Below are 22,662 nucleotides of genomic sequence, written 5' to 3' on the forward strand. Positions count from 1 at the left end.
CCGCATTCCAGAGGAGTGACGTCAAAGCCATGGCAGACATTCTGGCGGCGGCGCGCGCCCAGCTGTGCGCCTCCGTTGCGCTGTGGTCACCTGAAGCTGCGCCGGGCGTTGGGTCATAGAGACGGCAGCGTGTTACTACACTGACCACCGAGCCGTCTTTGTGATATAGAGAAATGGCGTTGAGCAAAAAATAAATATACATGCGTCACTAATGCGTATACCGTGTCTTTGTCATTGAAGCAGCAGTAAGCATGACAATCAAGCTAATCCTAGACAACCACAAGAGCTAAGAATAATCAGCTGAACCTTATCTCACGCTACGCATATCCTGGCATAGCCAAGCTAAGCCACTACAATTTTTCTTTCGTGCCTCCACCGCCGGAGGCACTGGCTGCTTCGAAGCACTGCGCGTTCGCACCGAGAGCGAGCTGCGTCTGCGTGTTGTCTTGTGGTGCAATTGTAGATGCAGTAGTTGCTGTTACAAAAGTGACTCTCTGGCAGCCGCTTCGCAAGAACGAGGCACGGAGGAAGAGGAAGGAGGGGCTAGGCCGTCGAGCCGTGGAGCTTACAATGAGTGCAAAGCAAAACCTCTGTAAATCAATGAACAGTCTTCGTCTTTCCCAAAGCAAGCAAAAACGAGGTATCGCTAAATAGACTCGGTTTCACTGCGTTCAGCCACGGTAGACTTAAGTGCAGAGCACTTTAGGGAGCCGGCCTGTCGTATGCTGTCGTCGTCTCGTGTAGCCTGGCGTAACGCTGGCAAAACCACCTATAGCATAGCCATATGAGCATACTGAGCACGCGATCGCGCCATGGAGAAGCCTTCTTCCTCTTGGTCTTCGAGCTCTTTGATGACGATGTCAAGTGCGGAGCACTTTAGGGGCCCGGACTGTCGTATGCTATCGTGCGCTGTCGTCGCTTGGCGCAACGCAGGAAGAACCACGTATAAAAAAAAAGAAAAAAGAAGAAAGAAGCGAGAACTAGAAAGAGAGATAAAGAAAGGGAAAAATAGGAAGAAAATAGAAATAAGTAGAAATAAAGGGAGAAAAAAAGACAGGAAAAGCTAGAAAACATAAAAAGGAAGAAAGAGCAAACCGAAGAGAAACAAAGAAGGCTGCCCAGCTCCGCACTTCCTTCAGGCTTGGCACCCCTACTGCGAAGCTGCATTTTTCGTTACAGTTCTTACGGATGCAATTGTTAAAGATTATTGCCCAACAATACCTTTGTTATAACGAGGTCTTCTACAAGAGAGGGACATCAGCTACAGGGGCTGCGAAGGTTCCCAGCGGTACAAATTCAAACATACCTGCGGCTGAACTGTGAAGTTCGCTCTCACAACACTCGCGTTTTGCTTACTGGAAAATTATTGGGGGTTAGGACCGCGAGAGGCACACGGGGAATATTTTCCAAGTGGAGGTTCTCCATAAGGTATAAAAAACACTGGAACCAGACGTACTCTGTTAAAGAGCCGGAATACATAAATAACAACACTTTCAGAAAAGGAGGAATTATGATACACTCAAGCTTAAGAAAATAAGTAAAGTGCCTAAATAAGTGTACCATAGTTTGTAGTCAGAATCGATGGCAACCACTCATTTCGTTGACATATTAGAATCCAAGCCATTTGTCTTATGCGATATCCTTCGGAAAGCATCCGTCTCATCTTTCCCGCACTACTTGATGGTATGTTAGCCCGGTGAAGCCGCAGTTTACTCTTGCATACACCTGAATAAACGGCTAAATAAAATAACACGCATTTGTTACGAGTAATTAAGCTTGTTGCACATCTTTCCCTCTGCGCCAGGACAATCGAAAATAGCAATTTCGTAGTCTGCTCGAGGAACAGAGGCAACCGACTGCTGCTCTCATCTGTGCCGGAAATGCACACTAATGCAAGCAAGAAATGTACTGAAACAACCTGTCACAAAGACTCGGATGAACGTTTGCTGCGAATGCCACGCAGGTGTTAATGCGCAGCGTATGATGGAGATAGACGCTCCAAAATTGATGTCCTCTTTCCCTTGGGAGTCTCCCATTACAATTCTCCATTCAGGATCCCTGCTGAGGCTCAGATAAGTAGAACAGATGTAGAGAAACAAATCGAGAGTCGCAAATGGTAATGCTAGAGTGCATACTGAAGGAGAATAGGCAGGAAAAATGAGTTTAAAATCCTGGGATTTCCCAATAAATATGCTAATCATTGTCGCTCGCGTTTCTTCGGAGTTAAATGTGGGCGTTATGCAAGGTTCATTTCTATGTTCTTTACTCTTTATTCATATCAATGACCTAGCAAGTCACATCAAGTCATCCATAAAACAGTTTGCAGGCGAATGTGTCCTGTACTGTAGAATCGTGTCTGGTGTAGTAGGCGGCTAATGGCTCTTAGCGTTACTGAAGGCATGAGTTTTTCTAACAGTTCAAAATTTTAACTACACACTAAATGTAACTAATTAAGAGAAGGTTAGTACTGACATCTACCTTGGTATTTACATAAGTTAATTTCGTGATATTCTCCCATTCCCAACATAAATATAACAAAGCTAACCGTACTCTTGATTATGTTTGCAGATACTTTCGCCAAGCAACAGCACACCTTGAACTACCGCTACATTCCTCGTCGCTATATTCCTCCCATAATTCCTCGTCGCGGCAGTCTTGTGGGGTCGTCGTTCGCTTCTCAGCTCCCTTCGTTAACGCAATGGCGGCCGTAAAACGAAAAAAAACCTGACTGTTTATTGCAAAGTGGCGATAATCAACGCAGTCGCAAGTAAAGAGAAGTCTGACGTCGCTACTGCATACAGCATCGCAAGAAGCACGCTGAGCATGATATTGAAAAAAGTTACACCATTTCCCGCTAAAGGGGACCATGAGGCGATGCGAAGCCGGAGCACTTGCACGATCGCGTTCCGTTGGCGTTTGTTGGGCATGCTACCGACCTCGCGTCGTGGAACGCGAAGAGGGACGCTACGCGCGTCGTATCTTCCATCTAGCCTGGCCGTTAATTCTCACAGGGCGAGGGGGAACGCGGCCGACAGGCGGGCGAGAGGGGGGCACCGTGGGAGAAGAGAGAGAAGAGGAGGGGACGCGCATGTGCTCGAGCTCATCGCGGCGTTGCGCAGGAGAGAATTTCGGCATGTCTAGCCCGCGTTTCAGAGGAAGAGTGGAAAGAGGGAGAGGAGAGTGGTATGGGAGAGGGGAAGGGGGAGAGGGAAAGGGAGAGGGAATGCGGAGAGGGGAAGGGGAGATGGGAGAGGGAAAGTGGAGAGGGGAAGGGGAGAGGGTGAGTGGAGGAGGAGTGCACATGCGCAGTAAGGGTGGTCACGCCGCACACCACCACCACACCACCGGATTGAGCTCCGCCTTAAAGGGCCCCTCACCAGGTTTGACAATTTTGAGCTGACTAGCGCAATGCATACACTGGGCGTTCACGATCACGTCTGCCAAAATTTGCAACGCTACGCGCCGCGTAAATGGGTCAATTTCAAGCTGAACGCTGCTTGCCCTTCTTCTCGCGGCCGCGCGCCCAGAGAATGAGGGGATGACGTACATGAGAGAATGGCCCTGCGTAGATGGTAATGCTGTGACTTCGGTCCTCTACGTAGACGACTGTGCTCTGACGTCGCCAACAGTAGCACGTGACACTGCGATAAATATTTGACACGACGTGTAGTTTGTGTAATTGTTGCTTGAATGAATAATAAAACTTGAGAACATAATAAAACACACAAATGGAATGTGTACGTTGTCTTTTTTTAATTTTTACTGCGAATCGCAGCGAAATTCGAGACTAATCTACCTCCGTTTTGCACGTGTTCGTGTTCTCGCGCTTTGCGCATCGTGCAGACGCCACCCCTTACAACGAAACTAATTTTCCACCGCGTTCCAGCGCTTATTAGGCTCATTTATCCTCCCGCGTCTAACTAGATGTTCATGCGGCACACCGCTAGTCTCGCGTCCGTACAAATGTCGCAGCTTTCGTGTTCAGTATTAGTATAGTGCCTAGAATATACTATAGTATTAGGTTGAAAGCCAAGTGATCGGCGAGGGTGCATTCGGCATAACTTGCAGAGACGAAGCGCAAAGAACGCCGCCACAACACCGCTCGCGTCTCGGGGGCTCGGGCTGGTTCGGGCACGTCATGCGTTCGTGACATTGTGTGCGCATGACGTGTTCATGCGTATGCGTTATGTGATCCTCCCGCTCGCGTGCGAAGAGGGCAGGGAAGGGATTTGGCTTGTGAAGGCTACACAGGGCGAGCGGCAAGGGTTTGCAGCTCGCCTCCTCGCATCATGGTTTCGCGCCGCTACAAATTATTGTATTCTCGGCTTCCATCGGACCGATTAGAAAAATTCTTGTGGCATAATGCTCCTTATTGGGCTCGCAACAACTTCCAATGTCTAACTAAAATTCGTTATGTCACCTGGTGAGGGGCCCTTAAGATACTTCGCATCTAAAACAACGCCAAAATCAGGGCTAATGCAGACTAGATGCTTCCGGCGCCCGACGAGCACACACAGCTTGCGTATGAAGATATTGAGTCGCTCTTTACATCGATACATATTTTCTCGCCTGCAAGCCGCGCCTGCATAAACCGCATCCCCTACCAAAACACCGCGGCGAGAAATAAAAACTTCAAAAAATACCCGCGTATTGCCCTAAGGCACCTTCCTTGCAGTATTGTCAAGCGGTGCTTGTATCGCACGGGTCAACGGCATTACTTATTCTGTCCCTGGGAGCAGTGGCGTAGCCAGGAATTTGTTCGGGGGGGGGGGGCTCACGTTGCAGCGCGACCTCCTCATTGAATTTTTAGAACGACTAAGTATATGAATAACATTTATTTATTATTTATTTATTATTATTTATTTGTTTTTATTATTTATTTATTTATTTATTTATTTATTATTTATTTATTTATTTATTTATTTATTATTATATCCTCAAAGGTCCCGTATGGGATTTACATGAGGGTGGGCGTCATAAAATGGCGGTATCGATGAAGGTGTATGTTAGGATGTGGTTGAGTCTGCTTCCTGGATGGCATTTTGAAGCGCGCAAAATCGCGGATGGCTGCTGCTTCGTTCGGAAGGTCATTCCAGTCTCCGGGTGTGCGCAAAAAGAAGGGCTGCTGAAATGACGTGGTGTGGGCACATGGCGGAATCACCAGCATTTGGATGACTTGTGCGATGACCTCGATGGACCCGGCTGGATGAGGTGGTTGTCACGCGGGGGTTGAATAAACGAATCTGTGAAAAGGCAGAGACGTACAATACGACGACGAAGAGCGACGGTAAAAGATTTAACTGGGATTTGAGGGGGCAGGAGACGCTCGAGTAGCGGGAATAATCTGAAACAATGAATCTGGTTGCTCGGTTCTGTACTGACTCAAGTATTTCGATATGATTAGTTTGGTGGGGTCAAAGACAGCAGCTGCATACCAAGTTTTGGTCTGACAATGATGTTATAAGCGAGTAGTTTAACGGAAGGTGGTGTTATGGAAATGTTACGGCGTGTGTACCCGAGAGCGCGGTTATCGGGAGGTGAATTATGTGATTTATATGGTCCGCCCCAAGATAGGTTACTCGAAAGATGGACACGCAGGTATTTAATCGAGTCAGTAGCAGCTATATGACAGTTGTTGATTGTTGTCAGTAGCCGGCGTGTGGTTTCGGCGACGATGGAAGAAATTAGTAATGTTTTTTTCGCATTAAGGGACATCAACCAGGTGGTACACCACTGCTGAATGCGTGAGAGGTCATGCTGTAGAGAGGAGACATCGGGGTGGTATGTTATTAGGGCGGTAGAGGACACAATCATCAGCAAAAAGACGGATGTTAGATTCACGGAAAGCGGAATATCGTTAATGTATATTAGGAATAAAGAGGCCCTAGGACGATACCCTGGGCACGCTGGACAAGACATGCGAGAGGTCGGAGGAGTGATCATTAACATGCCGAATTGGTTTACGGTTTGTTAGGAATGCTTTAATCCAGTTAAAAACATGCCGATGAAGGTTTAGACGCGAGGTTTTTGAAGGAGACGGGAGTGGGTACTATATCGAAGGCTTTTTCAAAATCTAAGAACAGTGTGTCAATTGGGATGTTACGGTCCATATGAAGGTGAATGTCGTGCAGGAATAATGTTAGTTGGGTCTCGCATGAGTGGTCTTTACGAAAGCCATGTTGGTTTGGGTGAAAGAAGTTTACGGATGATAAAAATGTAGCAACATGAGAAAAGATGACGTGTTCCATGATCTTTGAACAAACAACTAGTGAGCGAGATTGGTCGGTAGTAACCTGCAAGAGCGGTCACCTTTCTTGAAGAACGGAAAGACCTTCCCAACTCTCCAGTCTAATGGGACTTCACCTGTGTCGGGTGACTGCTGAAACATGATTGACAATATGGAACTACATACATGTTTAGTATTTTCAGAATTTTGGCGTTTATGCCATCTATACCGCATGACGAAGAGTTCTTTAATTGGTTAATAACTTTTATAATTCCCTCTGAATTGAATGTAATCTTTGGCATTGGCGGAAAAGCAAAATGCGGAAATCAGGAAGTTCGTTGTTAGGTTCGTTAGTAAAGACTGAACAAAATGCAGAGTTGGACGGATGGAACGTCGCAGTCGGCAACGGGGGAATCCAGAAGTGTCACAAGAGAGACTGTGGTTTTGTCGTCCGGTTTCATAATTTTCCAAAAGCGGCGTGGGTATGTACATGTATTACCATGTACATACATTGTCACTGGTATTACCATTAACCTGTATTACAGTGACAATTTGTATTAGATGCTGCAAATCACTTCTTGAATGCTGCCCTCTGTTAAGAACGAGTAAGAAATGTGTTTTTTTCGTAAAATATTATGTTGGCATGCCCGCAAAATCTTTCCAGGAATAATGGTCTTCAATCTTTTCAATATTTGTGTTTGTGTGTGTGTGTGTGTAACAGGTACGGCAAATATCACGTAAACTTCGGTACTGCATCAGCTTTGAACTGAAGAGGTGCCTGATAACAAAAAAATGAAGTCCACGAAATAACCAGAATTTTAATGCAGATTGTTTACGCAAAATGTTAATCTTTTTGCACAAATGATGCGGCCAGGGAAAAGCAAGAATGGGAAAGTACACCTCGAATACGGGCAAAATATAAGTCACCGGAAACAGTGCGCAGTATGCTTACGCAAAACTTCACAAATGTACATTTAAATATGCAATCAATAAACGGAACTAAGCAATGATCACTATACATAATGGCCAACTGATATGTCCTTGGGCCAAGCTGCTGTCTCGGACGCACCATGTAAACAGAACTATAAAGGAAGAGCGCAGAAATAACGAAAGAAACTACTTCAAAACTGTTTTAAAAGTGCGAACCACTATTGTGCACTCAATTTAAAGGAAGGTTGCCGCTTCTAGTTCAAAAAGCAATGAAGAACAAAAACGACAAATGAAAGTAACAAACAATGCTGTTAGTACGGCTTCCCAATAGTTGAATTTGTTTGGTAACGCCGCGTATGCCGACCTCTCAGTGAACAAGGTGAAGCTGTCGATTGGATGGAAATGTCCACCTGATGCCCATATTCTTATGTTTATATTAGGTCACAGTGTTAACTGCTAAAAGGTACAAAATCCTCACGGCTTTAAAAGGTGGTGAACAATAATATTGCGTCAGAATTACGGGCTTATTGACCTGAACTCGGAAACAGTAGTGTCTTTTCCTTTCGTTCGCGCTGATTTTTGTCCTGCTCGGTGTCAAAGGACAACGTTGACCCGGCGAGGAAGCTTAGCGAAGCGGTCAATGACTTCCGACACGCTGATGCCGACATTTCTGTGGGCGTACAGAAGTGCCTGGCCAACCATGCGTTCCTCAGACATCGTGGGGCGTAAGTAGTTCTTAAGTAACCTCATGTTTGAAAACGTTCCCTCTGCGCTGGCAGTGGTCACTGGAAGGGTGACTAGAATCCGGAGTAGCTTGTACACATTCGCACAGAACCTGCTGTCGCAATGAGAGAGGGCATCGGTTCCTGTACCGGGGCTCTGGTTTGCGGCTTTGTTCGTCCACTTGTCCACCATAGTCGCAGTTCTCCAAAACCAGCCCTCGTTTCGACGTCATGCGCAAAAAACGGTCAGGAGATTTTCTGCTCCTTTCTCCCGATCATCTTGCATTGGTGGTATTGCGGATGATACAGTTAATTAAAAGTCCTTTAGAAGTGTCCTGTGCTGTTCGAACCGTTCGTTTAACTAGGCTAGTACGTGGTTCATGAACGTAATGAACAGGGTTCTGCGAAAATATTCTTCCGCACTTTCGAATGCATTGCTCCCAAGGTTTTACTTCCGGACACCGGCTCGACGGCTGGTGATCTCCACATTCAGTTTTTCTGCCAATGCCTGCATTTGTGCAAATATTTTTGAGAAAGAAACGTTCGTGTTCTTGCGGTCACTTTCAATTTTCTGCTGTATCACTTCTATGTCGTCAATGGCAGCGCTCATGTCGATACTCCTCGTCTGCAGCTTCTTTGACAGTGGCAAAGTCAGTGCTAGCACGTGTTCCGTCACATGCAGGCTTACAAGGAACGCTGGTGAAAAGAGTGCCAACATTAGGCTGTTTGCCTGTACTGGACTTTCGCCATTTCCGTTAAACTTAGTCTCCTCTAGTGCTGCGATCAACGGCTCAAAGAGGCTCACAAATGAAAGCACTGCATCGTGCTTCTCGACCCAGCGCGTTCGCATAGTCCCAAAAGGCGCTGCCCTTGTAGGCTCAGGACAGCTCAAACTTATCACTTTTCGCAAAACATGTGAGCGGCTAGAAGATTTACGGAAAAAGGCTGACGTCGCCTTCAGAGTCCCAAAACAGTTTCGAATGTCTGTGATGGAGCATGCTGCACACACAACTAGATAAAGGGAGTGACACGCGCAGTGAACACATAGAGTGCGGCTGGATATTTCTCACGGACAGCAGCTTGAACACCATTCGTTTTGTCGGCCATCGAACTTGCACCACCGTAGCCTTGACCACGGAGATGCTGCATGTTAATTCCCATTTCTATAAGGAGCCTTATGATGGTGTCGGCCAGGGCCCGGCCATTTGGTCGTGAATTGGCACAAAGCCTAAGAACACTTCTTCGATTCCGTTCGCATCCTTATTAAGGTACCTTGCACAAACAGTAAGCTGCTCGATACCCGCAACATCCGTCGTTTCATCAGCAAGTACGGAGAAGCAGCCTGAAGCGTTTACTTTTGCGACTAGGCTTTCCTTGACGATTGCAGCAGAGATTTCTATAATGTGGTTTTGTACATATAAACTAAAATATGAGGCCTTATTTGGGCAACTTTCCAAATGCTTTTTTTTATCTGTGTCGCCACAATCCGCGCGCATGCGAAGCAGCTCTTTGAAGTTGCCTCTATTTGTAGAGGAGGCTGTGCTTGAATCCATGGGACCACTGTCTCTATGTCCACGGAGAGCCACACCTTGCCACCCGCAAAAGAGAACTGTCTCAACAATAGGCTGTAACTTCCTTCGGATCTCTCTTATTTGAATTTGCCTGCCATGGTCCAGCTGATCAACAACACTGGGCACACATCCTGAGAAGGTTGAAGAAAACTATCGGCTACCAGATGAGCGTCAGTGTGATATTTAGTGACTTCATGTGCACCGAAGACTTCGAGGGCGTGCTTCCACTTTTGAAATGGATTGGATACGAGGGCCGTAGTGCGCGCATGTTGGCCCTTGCCAATCTCACTTCTGCTAAAAAGGACACACACTCGGCAAAACACACCCTCTTGAAGCGCTGAGAAGCTAAGCCATCGGTACCTGTCCAGCCAAGCCACGTAAACATTCGTTTCTGCTTAAAATCGTTCATAGACTTAAACATATAGCATGGCGGAGGAATCCAAGGAGAAGCTAGCAGTTGATGTTTTGTGTCATCATCCACTTTTGAGCCATCTGTGTAGAGCCCGATATCAAACTTGCTTCTGCTAACATTTTGAGGGTCATAAAGAGATAAATAATTAAATAAATGATAATCAGGCTGAAGCCCAATAAATCCCACCACCCGGGTGACGCCGCTGGTTGGTGCTGTATGAGAGCACGAAAAATTTCGGGGGGGGGGGGGGCTGAAGCCCCATAAGCCCCCCCCCTGGCGTTCACACACACACACACACACACACCACACACACACACACACACACACACACACACACACACACACACACACCCACACACACACACACACACACACACACACACACACACACACACACACACACACACACACACACACACACACACACACACACACACACACACACACACCACACACACACACATATTTCTTTCCCCAAAGCGTATGCGTGCTTTGTTGTGGTTGAATGACCGAACGTTGAGAGATTTTGAGGATGCATAATTTAGACACAGATGCAATGAACAAAATTTGCAGACACTTTTTGCAAGGCAGCCTTACATGAGAAATATAGTGATGCTTTCACTTTGGTTTTCTTGAGCACATATATTTTTCAAGCGCCAGATGGCGCAGTCTTGTAAAGCACTCGCATTCAATGAAGTCCGTGGTATGATAGGTGCCAGTGGAACCATTGTTTTCCAGAGGGACATAAACTGAACATACGTTCTAATTAATAAACTAAAGATGCTGCTTGTGCAGTTTTCGCACTAAGTTGCGTAAGCGATATTTTCCCTTGAAACATATTGAACGAATATTAGCGTTACAAAAATGAGGACGAGAATACAAACGACAAACTTCAGCGCTGTAGTTTGTCGTTTCTATTCTCGTCCTCGTTTTTGTCGCGCTATTATTCGTTCAAATGGAAGTACACCATGTCCCCCATTTGATAGTTCTGATGAACTTCTTACGTCATGAGCCGTGCCAAACCCAAAGTAATATATTGCTGTTTTCAGCGTTCGCGTGAATGGAAGTCCAGTGTATCCAGCTTCGCATGTTAAATGATGCAATATGCTGGTGTGAGATGAGAGCAGTGCTGGGCAGTATCGGAGATACATGTATCTTAGATACTATCTTAGATACTCGTTGGGTATCTTGTATCTGTATCGCGATACATCTCGCGAAACATGGATCAGCATATGTATTTCCGATACATTAAATAGTGTATCGTGTATCTTAAGATACAAGATACTGCGATCGCAACACCACGGTGCGGAACAATAAACTTTGGCTGAGCTCTGCTTCTCAAGCTGCTGCCACTTAGCAACCTGAATAAAAAAAGTCACAGTTTCGCCGCAAGGGCGAAGCAATGAATGCGATAGCAAGAAACTAATGCTATAGGAATTGAGGCTCGCCAATGGATGCTCTCAGTTTGAACAGCGCTCCTGTTGCAAAGGCGGCCGAAGCAGCGAAAGAAACTAGCGTGCTTCAAGTGTCGAGCTGTGACACTTGATAGTTCGCGCTCATCTTCTGTTTGTTCGTTTAGCGGCGTCCCTTGAGCTCGAGTGACTTTCGTACACTCCGTAACATGAGCGCGGACATCACGGTGAAAGCGTGAAACATCCCTCTTCCCCTCACCACGAGAAAACAGCGCGAGCAGACAGTGGAAGGGCAAGGTTCTCCCTGCGCAAAGATAAGAAGAAACGAACGAGCTCGCCGACGACTTTTAAATGCGCCCGTCGCGCTCGTAGCGCCATCTCGCTGGTAATGAAGAAACGCTTATAAGCGCGGGCCGTCTCCGAGTCCGTCCAGCGGTAAAGGGTGTGTATATAACACTCGCCGTTAGCTACGTGAAGGATCTGCGTTTCGTGGCGTAGTGGTTAGCGCCACTCGCTGCGGAGCAAGAGGTCCCTGGTTCGATACCGCGCTTCGGAAGCATTTTTCTGAATTATTTTTCTTTGGGGCTTTTATATATATATATATATATATATATATATATATATATATATATACATACATACTTATACATATACGGTGCATGACGGCGGCGACGGCGACGGCAGAATTCAGCCGAGACTGTCCATATAATTGCTATCGCAATAAAATTACAACAGTGGCATTCTTTCATCTTTCCGTCAGAGTCCTCCAGCGAGGTCAGGCGATGAGGTCTGCACGTTCATATTGGTGGAGCAGAGTCACGTGATAACCCTCATGCCGCCACAGCAAATATAAGCGCGCGAAAGTCTACGCCCAGCCCACCTTTTGCTTTCACAATTTTTTGCCGTTTTCAGTCGCGTCAGGGCCATGACACTTTCTCTTAGCCACTGTTCTGTGCCGCGTACTCCAATGCGTGAGGTGTCTATCGCGCAAATTCTGATGCCGTCATAGTGTCGTTACCGAAGTTTCTCTTGCGTGGTGCTTCGTTACGAAGTCTGAACAATCCCTGTAATGGGCTTGCTATGCGTCTCGCGCATTTCACACATCGGCGATTTGAAAGATGTCGTGGACGTAAGTTTGACTTACATGCGATGAGGTTCACTTATATGCAAATAAGAATATAAATATAGCACCACCGGCACCGATGCTACATGTCATGGAACAAGCGCTTTCCAAACAGAAGATATCTTGGCGTAGCCTATCTTTTTCACCCCGCTAACTTTATTCAAATAGAAAAAGCATTGTTATTCCAAATGCTCCGAGTGAGCCGTTTCAGGCAATTTTCCATAGGCACTGAATTTCTATTTTGTTACCTTTACAGGTAAATTGACGGTACTTGATGCTTAATTGTCAAATATATTAGGGGTGCCGCCTGTATCGTGTTTCCATACTTATTTACTGTGATTGTTTGATACGTGAACCGCTTTTGTGTTTTACTTATATTTGTATTCCTTTTTTAGGCCTCCCTATGTCTTATTGTTTTTTTACTGTTACTAATCACCAGGTAATCGGAGCAATAAGTGACAATAGCGCGAATAGCGGCGGTGTCCGGCGACGCTTTCTGCAACTACAATACATCTAAGTCGTGTCTGGGCTGGACAAGCTCTCTCGTAACAGAAAGATTGTTAAAAGCTTGCACGTCAGGGAATGTGTCGCTAACGAACGCTTTTCGCCAGCAGATAAGTAGAATATGAAGAGTCATTGGAGTTTTATATGCTCTCTGTATACTCGATGCGCAATAAAAATGTTGCTGCCACGACTGTTGCTGCTGTACACCTGTCCAGTGATCCGGAATTGCGTAAGCGGTAATACTATTACGAACAATTTAGAACTCCACACAGATATATGCGCCATCGTGCGCAGGCCTAGTACTGAAGTGATTGTATTAGATGGCAACCCGCTAGCTGGTCGGCAAGCAGAGCAGCGACTCCCATCAATTACAAAAGCGACAAGCGAAAAAGTCTCACAGCGCAGTGCATAAAGAACTGTCATGTAAAGAATTTAAAGCAATCCCAATGATTTCTTCAGGGCTGGGCAGAGATACTCAGAAAAATATTCCAAAATACTGATATCAAAACACATGGACTGGAAGCCTGAAATACAGATACTGAGATAAACTTGCCTTTAACGTAACGGGATATTTCGAAGATACTTTTGCAATAAGAAGGAAAAAGGTATTCCGGAATACAGATACAGCAATACAGACACTGGAATTCTTTTTTTTTTCAAGGATGTTCATACTCTGCAAACACATTTATAAGGGCAGCATAATGTTGTAAATAATGTTGCAGCGCATTGAAACTCTCAGTTCATTTATTTATTTATTATAGTACCCTCAGCTCCATTAAGATATTACAGAGGGGAGAGGGTTCAAAGCGCATAATTAGTAATAATGACATTATTACACGTATCATTTGCATTAATAAAGTACACTATTTCACAGCAACAGTAACAAGCACTGGATTCCGAAATCGGCATACTTGGTGACAACAAAATCAGCTATGCTAGACATGGCATAGTTTAAGCAAATCACTCGAATCACTAATCAACACTAGTGAATTGAGAAAAATAGAATGCGTTGCTGGGTGAGTTGGTGCATTGTCTGAAAATAAAAGCAGAGCGCAAGAAAGACGGGACACAAGAGACAAGAAGACGGGACGGGCGCTCACTACCAACTGATTTTATTACGGAAGAATTGGGGGAAAATATACAGAGTGTACAGAGTGCCCAGAGTGTACAGAGTGTACAGAGTATATACAGAGTGCCCAGCAACGCATTCTATTAAGCTATCTTTCTTCTACAATGGGCCCTGTCTCTTCGTCTCATCCACACTTCACCTACCCAGCCGCAATCGTATGTCACATTGCAGTCGCTTCGTGCCGCGTCAGATTCATTGGCTTCTGCCTACGGAAAGGCTTTGTTCCCAACGAGGTTAATGCCCTTTTTGGGTTAGTGAAACCTTCGCCAAACCATGCTAAACGGGTGTGCTGCATCATCCGTTCTGAAGTTGGAAGGCAGCGGAGGATGTTCAACGACCTGCTCCGTGTGGCCTGCTACGGGAAATATGGGGATTTGATTGGTGGAAACCTTCTACGGTCTTGGCGACAACAAGCTGCGCAAAGCACCGAGTTCCTGTGGCGCAGCACTCTGGCACATTTGCCGAAAGGACAGAACTGGAAGCCAAGTTCACCGTGATCCGGTAATCATCGGGAACGTTGTCGTTCCAGCCGAGGTCAACAGTGTTTTGAAAATGGGACCTGAGTTTTCCCTCGAGCCACATGTTCCCACGCATGAACTTCTCGCTATCAACAGAAGAGTTGCTAACAAGACGGAAAAAGAGCAGAAGGAAAGGTGCCTACTGGAGGGTGTAGACAGCCTTTTGGCATAAACTAAGGACAAACCTATTCAGCGACGCAAGGTGTCAACAGCTCCACTTGTACAGTTCTTCAGAGAAAACAGTCTGCGTTTGCTTCAAGCTGCCAAGGAAGAGATGTTTTTGTTGTAATGCCATCGGACTGCTTCAAGCAAAAAGCTGCCGCGGCCATCTCCAAGAACTTCGTGCCTGTAAAAGCAAGCCTGATTAAGGCTAAGACGGAAGCTGTAGCTAGGTGCAGCCAGCTTGAGCGGGAAAGATTGGCAAAGGCCATTTCTGGAAGGAAAGGTAAATGTTTGTCCATATTTTTTACGGCAAAAACACTTAAAGATGGTATACCGTTTAGAGCGGTTGTGAGTGAGATAGGATCCTGGCAGCTGCACCTGAGTCAGTACCTGCTGAAACATTTGAGTACTTTGAACATTGAGGACCCTTTTGCAACGAAAAATTCGCTCGAACTGATTGATCTTGTGCGCAACAATGCTTTGGTGGGGTACTTCTTTCAGTCGATGTGGAAGACTTGTTTTAGACTATCCCACATAAGGAATTGTTCATTGCTGTGAAGGAATGTATTGAAAGCAATGGGGAGGTACTGTTTCAAAATAGAGCTGGTATTACAGTTCAGAACTTTATGCCGCTGTTAGAGTTTTATTTAAGCTCCACCATTGTGACCTTCGGCAGCAAACTTTACGTGCAAAAACGTGGGATATGCATCGGTTCGTGTGTGGCACTGGTCCTAGGCAATATTTTTTTGTCGGCAGTGGACAGACGTTAGAACAGTGCCTTTAATAGTGACAAGGTGCTTGCCGTGTGTAGATATGTTGACGACTTTTCGGTGGTTCTTAAGAAGCAGGAGGGCATTAGGGTGAATGGTGTTGATTTTAGTGGTTTTAACGACGTTTTGTACGAAATTTTAGAAACTTTTAATCAGTTGGGACAGGGCTTGTCGTTCACACATGAGATTCCTGCAGAAGGAAAGTTGCAGATTTTAAATTTGACGCTGACACTGTCATGCTCGCATGTATGTTGGGCCTATAATCCACGCTGCTGCAAACCACTGCTGCCGTTTGATTCGGCTCATTCAAAGACTGCGAAACGAGCAATTGCTTCCATGTGTCTAGAATCCGCCCTCCAAAAGTCTTGCGTCGATGCAGCCCCCTGCAGTTTTTACCAGCAAGTGCAACGACTACGGTCGTCAGGCTATTCAGACCCTCTTCTGGTGGCTACCGCGGAGTCGTTGCTTCAGAAGGTGAAAGGCCAGGGCAGGAGGAAAGCCACACGCAAAAACGACATGAGGCCTGAGGTGATCCCCTACATCCACAAAGTAGCGCATAACCTCAAGAAAGTGGCAAATAGGCACAATGTGCCGATCGTCTTTTCAGCGCCGCGCAAGGTGTCGAAGCTGTGTGCGTGCATCTCCGGTGAGGTAAAAAAGACGAATTGTGGAATCAAGCACAATAGGTGCTACGTGGATTGTGCGGTAGGGGTGGTATATGAATTTCCTCTGAGCTGTCGCAAATCTTACATCGGCCAAACGGGCAGGTGTGTCAACCAACGGGCCAGTGAGCATGAGCTGACGCTCACAAATGATAAGGGCGCGCACCTTCCTGCGCACTGTGCAGTGTGTGGCTGTGTGCCTTTGTTTGCTCGTTTGAAGGTACTGGGACGAAGCAGAGAACACGGTTGCTCGCGAACTGTTGGAGGCGTTCTACATGAAAATGAAGGGCGCATATTGCGTCAGCCAGACGTCAGTGTGTTTGCGGGAGCGGGAATTTCAAAGTGCTTTGCCGCAATATGCAGTGGATTTTCTGATGATTAGTTTTGCGATGTGTGCGCAGCCGCGGTTGTGACGTACGCTCTGTATATTTGCCCCCAATTCTTTCGTAATAAAATCAGTTGGTAATGAGCGCCCGTCCCGTCTTCTTGTCTCTTGTGTCCCGTCTTTTTTGCGCTCTGATTTTATTTTCAGAATTGAGAAAAAGTATACATTTATTTTGCACATAAGATTTGGATTCCTGAGGAGGTTGGTGCGGTAGCTTCGCAAATACATGGTGTTCATGTGACGTCACCTTCGCCGCCTTCGCCCTCTCACGCGATCGCTGGGGACCTCCCTGGCTATCTACCGCTGTCCACGTGCTTCAGCGCGGGGTGTCTGTGTAGATTTGCGATCAACTCTAACCCAGTAGGGCGAGAGGTATGGCTGCCTGCTCGGCCCTCGAGGGAGTCATTTAAAGATGCGGTGCTCAGGATCAAGCCCTTGTGATGGACGACAACGGCAGCGAACCTGGCTGAGCGGCCATGCTAGACGGCATCTACGAAGCAAGCAGAGCCATGTTCGTCCCTAACGTGCCTGAGAAGCGCGACGGCCCTTGCCCTGCGTGTGCCGACGTTTTGCTGTGGATGAACATTACGAGGAGGAGGAGGAGGAGAGACCTGTGCGCTGGCTCTTTGAGCGTCAGAGACCTGATGTCGACGCTCCTCAACAAGCGTGGGGTTGGGGCCGAGAACGGCCAAAATCTTCCGTCCGGCCAGCGTAGACAACAGCCGAGGTACGTGGGCAGATTAAGATATGGGCGTCGACGATCTCTTCAGTTACGTGCATCGATGATCTTTTCCAGGGTTTCGTGAACCCCTAACTGCATGAGTCATCCGGTGCTGGCCTACATGACTATTCCCCGCACCCTGTTTATACTCTTCCTAATCTACATGTCCAGCTTCTTCTCGTAGCCATGCCAGCAGTGCATGCACGCTACGTACGTGATGTGGCTCATGAAAAAGGCGTGACAGAGCCTCAGGAGGCTGTCGTATCTGAGACCTCCGCGACTGTTCAGATTCTGAAATATAGAGTTTTCGTTCCACGGTGATGTTTCGCGTGGGGTGCCTCACGAAAAAATATGCTTGAGATCATTTGTGTAGCTACCAGAACAAAGCGTTATTAATCGCAATAGGGGAGCAAATAACGCGAGTACAACTTAGTACAGTCACAAAACTTTATTCTTTGTGAAGTAGCGGGCAGGTAGTGAAAAGTCCGTGAGCCGCGTGTTTCAGGCTCCTGGTCCATGTTAACCCAGGAACGTCGAGAACAGACATGGGAAATTGTAATGCGTGAGCGTAAGCAGCCCAGAAAACAGGGTGTAGGCGTCGGCGGCGTTGTCGGTAAGTGAAAAATCTCAACGGATGCAAAGAATAAAATCAGGATTCGAGCCGGAATCAATCCCAATCATTCTGTGTGGCAGTCAGTTATGCTATCACTGTGATAGTGTGCGCGAGTGGAGCGGCGACAGTAAGTAGAAGACGACGTAGCAGACGTGTCACCCCTGCGGCATGTGACAGCATAAGAGAGGCTCTCAACCAGTCAGAGTGCCCCACAGGGGATCAAGAAGAGATTCTAAAGAAAAAGGGTGGAGCACGACAGACGTGGCGGAGAGAAGATGGCGTCCAGGGCGCGGGAGTAGCGGCCTGTCGAGTTCCTGGCTCAAGGTCGCCTGCAAGCTCCCACCTGGACGCACATACCTCATCAAGATTCTGCTCGTAGCATGGCGCTGCCTCTACGACTTGAAACCCAGGCGAACACAGCGTCTTGAGGACAACGACTGAGCTTTGGCTGGCGAACGCTGAATGGGCGTCCGGTCATAGCCCTCCACCGTGTCCGGTGTCGTCTGCTGTCATCACCAGTGTAGTGCCAGTGCATTTTGTACCGTTGCCACCCACACGTCAGCCCGTACCCTATGGCGCCCGTCCCTTTTCATGCCGGACGTTGAAAGCCTGCTTTATAACATATCCTCCCTAGACGAGTTGCACTTTATAGCTGTGTGTGCTTCCTTCGTCTTTGTTTTGCATACCTTGGACTATCTTCCCTTATATTTCTTTGTGCTTTGTAAATATCATCTGTGTTCACTGTCGGCCTCTCTTCCCGCTACACTGGGGCAAATCTAAAGACGTGCATCCAGCTGATACAACTGCCACACAAGCCACTTGGTTAAAACTGAAGGCAATGACATTATTTTATCTTTCCGCCAGAGTCCTTCTGCGAGGGCAGGCTCTGAGGTCTGCGCTAGAGCACTGCACGGGCCCTGATTCTCGGCCCGGGCCCGAATCTCAATCAAGTTTACCCGCCCGGACCCGGCCCGGTGACTTAAAGCGAGACCCGGGCGCGGCCCTAACCCGAGAAAAAATTACATCTACCCGGCCTATCGGCCCGACAAGAGTCCGAGCCAATAAATCTAGGTGGTGTTGCCCGAACATGGAATCGACAGCAAGGCGTTTTAAGTGGCAAACACCTACGCTTTGTTGGCGCATGCGTGGCTGAAAATTATACATAACCTACGGTAATTTCTTGTAAAATGGGGCTCAAGGTGGAAATAGTTGAGCGGATATACTGGATACGATGAACGTTTGTTCGGCAGCGGTTTACTGTACCTACATTTTTTTGCAAATACAATGGGGATCATCAAGGTGTCTTGTAGGAGAGACTGTTGCGAGGAAAGCAATTTGCAGGCTGTGTTCAGTTTCAATAGAGAGAGTAATAAAAACAGAAGGGACAGAGAACAGAATGCTCTAGTCACTTTGCTTTGATTGCGCTGTGTATTAAATTTTAAAGCATGCTCTAACAACAAAGCCAATCGTGCACCCTTCTGGGTTTGTAGCACCTGTCTTCAGCATAGCAGAACTTTGCCACAGCAAGGGAAATACAGCAAAAAAGTCGTAATTGTGACCTTTGTTGTAGATGCGCTAACCTAGAAAAAATTATAACGAACAGCGTGCACCACGTATACTTTTTAAAAATACGTATACGCAGCCGAAGGGAACAAAAAAAAAACTATTTGTCATAGCATTCTTGTCATACATTACACCACTGCTAGTGTATAGTCCATACGGTTTTTGTGGTATAGTTTGTAGTTTATTTTTTCACATGTTATTGCGCGAAAAGTCAAATTATCAAGAGATTCCGGCTCTAAACACTCCATGCGCTGTTGCAAAACATATCCTGCCGCGCCAAAGTTTTTTGCACTTCTTGTGCTAGCTGCAGGGGCGCACAACGTCTACTTTGCGAATTGTGAAGGCGTGGGCAGTCGTTGTTCTTAACTTCTACCACTGAAACAAAGTTAGGATGCCTTTTTGGACATCCGAAATTAACATACATGCTAAACTGAACATAGCTGTCCAGCTCATCCTTTGATTTATCTCGTTCCCGGACGACGTGCCACTCTTCAATATCATCTAAAAAAAGACTCCTCTTTGACGGCTTCTCCTTGCAGGTTTCAGCAGTGTATGTCATGTATGGTTTGCATCGTGCTTTTTTTATATTAAAATGGTGTATGACCTCCTAACGATGCTGTAGCGGTAGAAGGTAGCCATTGGACTACGCGGGTACGACTGGAAGAAGGTGGACGAAGCGATTTAGATCCATTTTTAGGGTTCGTTCCAGTTTAAAGGCGCGAATAAGCTCTCGACGCTTGCTCATTGAATGCATATTGCTCGACGTAAGAGAACAACACCCGGCACGGAATTCGTAATTGTCGTTTTTCAAGCCAGATATTTCATCGAGCGAATATTCTTTGCCCCACGTCTTGTTTAATTAAACCTATGCTATCGTTGCACATTCCAATGCTGTTGCTGCAGTATCATGTAGTTCTCGCGCTATATAGCACAGGGTCCTCAAACACGTGGCCCGCGGACCTCTCGCTAGCGGCCCCCGGCCCGTACATGACTGTCGTCTTCCCATTTTAGAGCGCAGCTCTTAGGCGCCCATTCCTGCGTTGAGAGCGTGGCGTCGCCGTTGTTAGCTGGCGTCGGCGTAACCGATAGAGCGAACGAGGACGAACGAGAGCGTGCATGCTAATTTTCTATTCTGTGTCGGTGAGACCGCTGGTGTTTTGGCTTCAAAGCTGGAGAGGGCTCAGTCACGACGATGAATGGCTCCCTTGGTGAATGACTTGGTTGCGAGGGGAATCAGACCTTCAGTAGCGGATAAAGAAGGATCCTTTGTTGTGATGCCAGAAGGAACATTTTTGGAAAAGCGAAGCTGGAAGTTGAGAAGAATCTAAAAAAGGTGAATGGGAAACCAGCCGAATTAAGAAGAAAGCGCTGAGTCTGCTGAACGAGTTGAATGTACACAAACTTTCTGCTTCTGTGAAGAATGAGAAGTGTTTATTGCTTCACCTGTTCTTTACCGCAAAGATTAATAAGATTGGTGTTCCATTCCGTATAATCATGAGCGAACGTGGGACTTGGCAGCATCACGTCTCAGCGTTTCTGCATAGACACCTGTCGTCCCTGCGGATAGTGGATCCGTACCGTGGGAAGAATTCATCTCAAGTGATCCAATTTCTGGAGAGTGAAGCCAGCGCTTGTCTTTCTGGTTTTAGCGTGGAGGTTGAAGACTTACTTTATTCGCTGCCGCATGAAAGACTGATTTCCTATGTGCATGATTGTATTGTGAAAGATAATGATGAGCAAGTGTTTCAGGACAATTGTGGTATTTCCGTCGGGGCTTTTTTGCACTTGTTGGGACTGTATCTACGGTCTACTGTGATTGGCTGGGCTGAAGACGTTTATACACTGAAGTCTGGCGTGTGTATTGGTTGAAGCGTTGCCCCTGTACTAAGCGAAATCTATCTGAGCAGAGTTGACAGAGAAATCGAACCAGACCTACAGGACATTGCGGTAAGAGCGTTTAGGTATGTTGATGGTTATCTTGTCCTTGTGTATTCATGCAGATGTGTTAGTGCCAGAGTGGATGTTCTGAAACTGTTCAGAGAAAAAGGGGCTGGAAAAAGGGTCGGTCTTAAGTTCCGAAGGAAAGCACCATACAGTTTATAGATTTGGTTATTCGGTTTGGTGGTTCACATGTTTGCTGGCTTTACTCACCACGTTCTGTAAAGCCAATTTTCGATTTTAGGTCTAGTCATGCCAAGCTAGTCAAAAATGGTGTAGCTATTTCCTGTTTGACCGCGGCGTTAAAGAAAACCTGCCCACACTTTCTTGCAGAAAGCTTCACTAAGCAGCTGAGGTGACTTCAGGAGGCACGCTTTCCTGCAGCCTTTTTGGCTCGCCTATGCGAAAGGATCCTCCGCAGCCTGAAACATGAGTTGAAAGGTTCGGCATGTGTTGCGAGAGAACCCGATAAGAAGGCGCTCGTCAGCATTCCCTACCTGCATGGTGTCTCGCACCACCTGAAGTAGGTGGGCGCGAAGTACGGTATTCACGCCGTATTTTCATCCAGGAATAAGTTGAACAAAATATGTGGGGCTGTTGAAAGAAAGATGGAGGGCACTGCACAGAAGTGGTTCGAGTGTAAAGTCAAACACAGAAACGCCCTATCAGACTGTAGTAAGGGAGTAGTATACTCTGTTCCCCTTTCTTGTGGGAGCAACTATATCGGTCCGACCGGCCGTTGTCTGAACAAAAGGTTGAATGATCACCGATTATCTATGAAAGGTCAACCATCTACTAACTTGTCATTGCATTGTCGTGAGTGTAATTGCAGCCCAGATTTCCGAGAGACCAGAGTCATTGCGCGGCACAAAGAACGTACGACTCGTGAGATTGTTGAAGCTTATTTTATTTTAAAAGCTGGAGATAGTTGTGTCGCCAAGCCCTGATTGCCATTACACAAAGCAGAGATTGCTTATCTTGATGCGCAAATGTAAGAGTTTTCGGGTGTTGAGTACGTGCGCATGGTTCTTGTGGTTTTCTTCCTTCATATTCTTGTTTTCATTAAAAGTTTCAGTTGTTAGTATGCGCTTGTGCTGTTTTTGTCTCCCTTCGTCCACGTTTTTCGCGCAGTTTTCATGATAATCTAATAATAAACCTATGATGACAATATCTAACGTTCGAGTTCTCGCAGTACACTATATCAGTCATTGATTCACTTTAGTGTCCCTTTAAGAATTGAGCATAGTCCAAGCCCGGCCCGACCCGAGCCCGCCACCTCAAACCCGGGCCCGACCCGAAGC

This window comes from Rhipicephalus sanguineus, chromosome 6 (genome assembly GCF_013339695.2).
Source record: "Rhipicephalus sanguineus isolate Rsan-2018 chromosome 6, BIME_Rsan_1.4, whole genome shotgun sequence".
Classification (NCBI taxonomy): domain Eukaryota; kingdom Metazoa; phylum Arthropoda; class Arachnida; order Ixodida; family Ixodidae; genus Rhipicephalus; species Rhipicephalus sanguineus.